This window comes from Coregonus clupeaformis, unplaced genomic scaffold, assembly GCF_020615455.1.
Source record: "Coregonus clupeaformis isolate EN_2021a unplaced genomic scaffold, ASM2061545v1 scaf1967, whole genome shotgun sequence".
In the NCBI taxonomy this organism is placed as follows: Eukaryota; Metazoa; Chordata; class Actinopteri; order Salmoniformes; family Salmonidae; genus Coregonus; species Coregonus clupeaformis.
Window position 1 is genome coordinate 77,429 of NW_025535421.1, and position 7,556 is coordinate 84,984.

Consider the following 7,556-nt stretch of genomic DNA (forward strand, 5'->3'; position numbering starts at 1 on the left):
CAGCCATGAGAGAAAAATCTGATCAGAGAAAAGAGAGAAATACATAAAATACCTGTGTTGCTGTAACTGTAATGTAAAAGTGAGTGTGTGTGTGTGTGTGTGTGTGTGTCTGTGTCTCTGTGTGTGTGCGTGTGCGTGTGTGGGCGAGTGAACCTACTTGTCACTTCAGCATCTGCCACATTTAGAAATAAATAGAATGCAAACCTTTTACCTGTGTGCACATGGTCCTGGAGTTTAAATTTTGCAGTTATTCAATAAATCCCCCAGAGGGCAGTACAACCCTATATTTAATCACAGACAACTACATATTCTGCAATATAGAAAAAAGTCTGTCACTTTTCCCTTTGGATGATGTGTCACGATCTCATTAGTGAGTTGTGACACAATATTGTGACATTGATGTGATTGAGTGGGAATGGAGAGGTTCATCTGATTACAAAATCTTACTCTTGCTATATCGGCATCTGGTCTAACACTCTCCCAAAGCTGTGACTACAATAAGCTTGACCCCAGGCAGCCAGAGGAGATTACATTTCCCCAACTACTCAGGCACAGACCCAGCTAAAGTAAGCCTTGATCCCCTCACCCCTCCCTCAGGAATTAAACAACCAGGCAACTGAGGCAAGAGGAGGCACCTTTTCTCTCAGTGGATGAAAAGCTCAAACATTTGAACCCCCTCCAATTCCCCTCTGTCTCTATCTGCACCTCTATCTGGCTTCTCTTCTTCTCCCTTTTTCCCCTCTCTCTATCTCTCTTTAAGTAACACGCACGCACACGCATCTCATGCACATACACACACACAGCACCTGACAGAAAACCTGCAGCTTCTGTTTACCTATATAGAGGCTTACCTCGGGTATCAAACACATCAAACATATGGAAACCACATGTTTAAACAAACATTGATATTTTATATTTTAGTCATTTAGCAGACACTCTTATCCAGAGCGACTTACAGGTAGTGAGTGCGTACATTATTATTGTTAAAAAATATATATATATTCTTTTTTTTCATACTGGCCCCCCGTGGGAATCGAACCCACAACCCTGGCGTTGCAAACGCCATGCTCTACCAACTGAGCTACATCCCTGCCGGCCATTCCCTCCCATACCCTGGACGACGCTGGGCCAATTGTGCGCCGCCCCATGGGTCTCCCAGTCGCGGCCGGCTAAGACAGAGCCTGGATTCAAACCAGGATCTCTAGTGGCACAGCTAGCACTGCGATGCAGTGCCTTAAACCACTGCCCAACTCGGGAGACCAAACACAAACAGTATCACACATTGAACATATGAAACCACATGTTTGACTCCGTTTCATTAATTCCATTCCAGCCATTACAATGAGCCCAGCTTCATACAGTACATCACAGCTCAGGTTACTATTGCTTTACTATACAGGTGCATAATGCTACACTGCTCAAAAAAATAAAGGGAACACTTAAACAACACAATGTAACTCCAAGTCAATCACACTTCTGTGAAATCAAACTGTCCACTTAGGAAGCAACACTGATTGACAATAAAATTCACATGCTGTTGTGCAAATGGAATAGACAACAGGTGGAAATTATAGGCAATTAGCAAGACACCCCTAATAAAGGACTGGTTTTGCAGGTGGTTACCACAGACCACTTCTCAGTTCCTATGCTTCCTGGCTGATGTTTTGGTCACTTTTGAATGCTGGCGGTGCTTTCACTCTAGTGGTAGCATGAGACGGAGTCTACAACCCACACAAGTGGCTCAGGTAGTGCAGCTCATCCAGGATGGCACATCAATGCGAGCTATTTTTGACTTGTTTTCAGGACATTACATCAAAGTTGGATCAGCCTGTAGTGTGGTTTTCCACTTTCCAGACCTCCATGGGTTGATACATTTGATTTCCATTGATCATTTTTGTGTTTTTGAGAAGGTGAAGAGAGAGTGAGAGATGGATAGCGCGAGGAAGCATGTGTCTGTGCTCAGCAAAACCGGGGCTAAAGAGCTGACCGGCAGAGAGAGAGGTGCACGCTGGGATGCCGGCAGGGTGCGTAATGAGATTCGGGGAAGAGGTGAAGCCTCATCCTCGGTCTGTTCTTCGCTTCCTTCGTCTCTGCCCTCGCTCTGCCAATCACGATCCGATGAGGGGGGCCGGGGATGGGACTGGATGCAGTGCAGGGGTCTGCAGCCACTCCAAAAGAGCCCTATAGAGCCAGATTACCGTGGCCAGGGGTGGAGAGTTGGTGGAAGGAGGGATGGAGGGTTGGGGGAGAGAGCACGGTTGCATGCCCATGAACAGGCTTCCAAAACAGCCTGATGGGGGTGTTGGCACAGGAGGAATGTGGGCGTCTTGGTGGGACACAGATGTGGCGAAGAGCTCCGAGCTGGAACTTTCCACCCACATCTTTTGGAAAGGTCACCTGACCTCTGTCCCACCTTCTGCTCCCTGATTGGAGCACCTTGGGGCGGTAAGAGGGCTTGGGAGGGGGAGAGGATGAGAGAAGATAACCCCATCAGAGGATAACGGCCCAAAGCCAGAGTGGTACATACTGGAACGCCCCGTGCAATTCCCCTTCCCCTTGAGGAACCGCCGTGGCTATATAGGCTATAAGTGCTAGGAGCTTCTGCTATATGAATATTTAAATTCCCCAAAGTGAATTTCAGAAGAGGCATTGCAGGAGGGTGAATATTGAACTGTTATAGTGTGGGGTTTTATGTGGGGGGTCTCTACACCACATTTTTACAGTTTCAAAAGGTCAGACCTTATTCGCCTTTTCTGTTATATGACCCACTCTAGCAGTGTACCGTCGACTTGACTTTGTGATCTCAAAAAATGGCCTGTCCAAAACTGGGTGTCTCAGTCTCCTAGGCAACGAGCTAAACTTAGATAGTAATAACATAAAATTTGATTGGGGAATTAGAGCAAAGAGCCACTCTCCCTCTTCCCCTCCTTCTGCTTCCTCCTTTCTCTCTGCTTCCTCCACTTCCTCCCCTTCTCCCTCTTCCTCTCCCTCTTCCTATCCATTTTCCTCTCCCTCCACTCTCCTCTCCCTCCTCTTCACTCTCCTCTTCATCTCTCCCTCCACTCTCCTCTCGCTACACTCCTCCCTCCTCTCTCCACATCTCTATCCCTCCAATCATCTCTAACTCCTCTTCCTGCATGCCTTTCGCTGCTGAGCCCTGACTCACCACATCACTTCCCTCGCTTTCACTGACTTAGAGGAACAGAGTAACAGAGTCAGAGGAGAGGAGCAACAAATAGGATACAATTGTGGTCAGGAACATAATGTCTCTCTCTCCCTCTCACACTGTCTCGCTCTTCCTTCCTCTTTCTTTTTCTCAACCATACATATACTCTCTTCCTAATAAGGGGTTTCCATAATAGATTGTGTGATACAGTTACACCTTCTCTCTCTCTCTCTCTCTCTCTCTCTCTCTCTCTCTCTCTCTCTCTCTCTCTCTCTCTCTCTCTCTCTCTCTCTCTCTCTCTCTCTCTCTCTCTCTCTCTCTCTCTTTTTTCAATTTTCGCCTAAAATGACATACCCAAATCGAACTGCCTGTAGCTCAGGACCTGAAGCAAGGATATGCATATTCTTGATACCATTTGAAAGAAAACACTTTGTGTTTTAGCAATTGAGAAAAACTGTAATTTCACATTTCCACAAACTTCAATTTCTGAAACCTTGCTCCATTTCCTGAAAACATTAAACACAAAACCTCATCTTCAAGCACTATTTACAAAACCTCTGACTTCTCTCGCAAAATGAAACATTCGCCTCAAAACAGTTTTACCTGTGTTCAAAATCAACACTGCTCTCAAATCATAAACAAAGTGATCAAAATGATATACACTCTCAAGCAGTCAGTAAACAATACACCGAAAAATAGAAAACACATTGTTCAAAACATACAGTTCTCAGGGAGAAGTACATTTTTATTCTCAAAACAAATTTCATATTTTTCTGTCATTGTCTTTTGATGAACGAAAACATGTTCTATCATAGTAGCTCAAAATTGATCAGAAATTACTACTCTGCTTTGCTCTTTGCAAATTTTTGTTTTGTTCTTCCTCCTCCTTGTCCCCTATTTTTACAGTACTGTACCCTGCATCTCACAAACTTGTCCTTTGTCTCCGTGATACTGTTATTCTTGTTCTTTGTTGATATGAACCTGCAACCAGTCAAAATCTATTGAGCAGTCAGTACTGTTAACAAATGGAAAGCACAATGTTCAGGGCCATACAATTTGTCCATTGTACAGTATACAGCCTACAATGCACTGTACTACAGTATACAATACTAAAAGGGACAAAAATCAAAGGAGTAAACATGTGATCAATGTGCTTCTTCTTGTCTTTGGGCTGGGTCAGGCCAGAGCACTTCGTCGACATCTCAAGCAATATTGTCCCTCCTGAGGCAACGGGGGAAAAAGCCTCTTGTGTGCCGTATGCAGCCCTGACATGATTCCTCACCTATATCACCACAGGCTAAATCCATGGCTTGCAGCAGATTTACTCTGGTGTAGGGTTGTCTATCATACACTTTCCATCTCCAAGAGGAGAAAAACTCCTCAATCGGATTCAGGAAAGGCGAATATGGAGGGAGGTACAAGGTCATAAACTGCCCATTGATGTTAAACCATTCCTTTACCTGATCAGCTTGGTGGAAACTGACATTGTCCCACACTATCACATAGGTGGGAATGGGATTCTCATTTAGCTCTTGACCCTGCTGCTCTTGAACCTGCTGCTCAAATAAAATATCTCTTAGATTGGCAATAAATCTTAGAAGGTGCTGGGTGTTATATGGCCCGAGTGTAACATGGTGATGTAGAACACCATGGTTGCTGATAGCAGCACAGATTGTGACATTGCCACCTCGTTGACCAGGGACTTCAACAATGGCCTGCTGTCCAATCATGTTTTGGCCTCTCCTTCTCCTCTTTGTTAGATTGAAGCCTGCTTCATCGACAAAGATGAACTCATGGTGTCTGTCCAAGGATTCCAAGTCAAATATTGTCTGTGTAGAAATACAATATACTGTATGTAGGATTTTGTAAGTCGTACAGAGACAGTGCTATACTGTAGAGTACAATTAGGCCTACTGTATGCACTTCTGATTCACATACATTGTATGTACTGAAGAGTAATGTCATTCACATAGTATGTGTTAGTACTGTAGACAATCTGGATTACAGTAAATGTTTCTGAATGTACACTTACTTGCACATACTGAGCTTGCAGTTCTTTCACCCTTGGTGAGTTGCGCTCAAAAGGTACTCTGTATACTTGTTTCATTCGCATCCTGTTACGGTGGAGGACACGGTCAATTGTGGAAATGCTCACACTGTCGATTCCCTGGAAGTGTGTGTTGTCTTGTATCACTCGTTCCTGGATTTCTCTGAGTCGTATTGCATTATCTTGAAGGACCATGTCAACTATAACGGCCTCTTGTTCCCGAGTAAATATAGCTGTCCTTCCACCTGCATGTGGCAGACTTGCAATTCTACAAAAAGTAGTTGTGCAGTTACAAAACATATTCATGCAGTACAATACATACAGTGATTAACTTTATAAATGTCTATTGAAACAGCTGCATATAGTGTAGAACAGTAAATTTGCAACTACAAAAATACAGTAGTATACTGTACCTGTTCTCTTCTCTGAATGTCCTTACTATGGTGGACACAGAAAATCGGCTCAAATTGGGTTGCACTCTAAGTCCTGCTTCCCCCATTGTCAGTCCATGGACAAGAACATGGTCTATGACTGTTGCTCGAATTTCATCAGATATTTCCACTTTTTGTCTTCCTCTTCCTCTTTCTTGCCCTCCTCCTCCTCTTCCTCCTCGTCGCCCACCTCGCATACGCACTCGTCCTCATCCTCTCACATTGTTTCTTCTATCCATTCTCAGACGTTCTCCTTCCCACCTTCAACAACCTGTTGGCTCTCTGAACTGGCTTATATTGGTTGTGTCGCATCATTTGAAACAGGTTAAATCAATTTTGAGTGGTTGTGTTCAATCAATGACATTTATTCTCTACTTGTATTTGATTGTTGCCACTTGTGTTTACCAGTATGGATGACATGTGCATTAGAGTGCAGAATGTGTTTTGAGAATGAGAATGTGTTTAGTGTTTTGCTGAAAAGTCTAAGTGAGATCTGCAAATTGTGTTTTACCATGTGAAATGGTTTAATGTATTGACAACAGACTGCATAATTAGCTAAATGAGTACAGGCAACTGAGAACTTTGTTCAGCCAATGGGTTTTAGTGTTTTAGCAATTGAGAAAAACTGTAATGTAGAAGAATATAACACATTAGATCTGGTAAAAGATAATACAATAACAAAACATGCTTTTTCTATTTATTTTTTTGTTCCATCATCTTTGAAATGCAAGAGAAAAGCCACGATATAATATTGCAGTTTAGGCTCGGTTTAGATTTTGTCCACTAGATGGCAGCAGTGTGTGTGCAAAGTTTCAGATTGATCCATTGAAGCATTGCAATACTTGAACAATTTTGTATCAAGTCTGCCCAAATTTGCCGAATTGGTCAATTGATACATTTTTTATACATAACTATAGAGAACATACAAAAATTATATGGTAATACAAAATGTAAATGTACACACTCCCAGGAATGTCATACATGATAGATCATTAGCTTATACACTAACTTTCACACATCTAGATGGCCGGGCGGGGTGGGTGTGGAGCCAGAGACAGCAGGGGTTCAAACTGTAGAACCCAGTTCCTACATTTGAATAGTTCAGTTCCTACATTTTATCAAACAAAACTATGCTACATTTTATCTCTGGGACCTTGAGGATGACAAATCAGATCAAGATTACTGAATGTAAGTACATTATTTACCTTCAGAGGTGAATATATCAAACCAGTTGCCGTGATACGTTTTTTGTTGTTGTGCACTCTCCTCAAACAATAGCATGGTATTGTTTTACTGTAATAGCTACTCTAAATTTGACAGTGCAGTTAGATTAACAAGAATGTAAGCTTTCTGCCTATGTAAGACATGTCTATGTCCTGGAAAGTTTGCTGTTACTTACAACAGTCATGCTAATCACACTAGCGCACGTTAGCTCAACCATCCATTAAACGGGACACCGATCCCGTAGAGGTTAACTGTGCAGTCACTGGTGTCAGCTACCTTGTCTTTGGAATATACATGGGGGTTACAGTCAGGTCCATATATATTTGGACATTTACCAAGTTATTATTATTGAAATTAAATAATGAATATGAGCTGAAAGTGCAGAATTTCAGCTTTAATTTGACGGTATTTGCATCCAAATCGGGTGAACGGTGTAGGAATTACAGCACATTTTATATGTGTCCCCCCCCCCTTTTTAAGGGACCAAAAGTAATTGGACAATTGGCTGCTCAGCTTTTCCATGGCCAGGTGTGCGTTATTTCTTCATTAGTTAATTTACAAGTAAGCAGATAAAAGGTCTAGAGTTGATTTCAAGTGTGGCATTTGCATTTGGAATCTGTTGCTGTTAACCCTCAATATGAAGTCCAAAGAGCTGTCACTGCCAATGAAGCAAGCCATCATTAGGCTG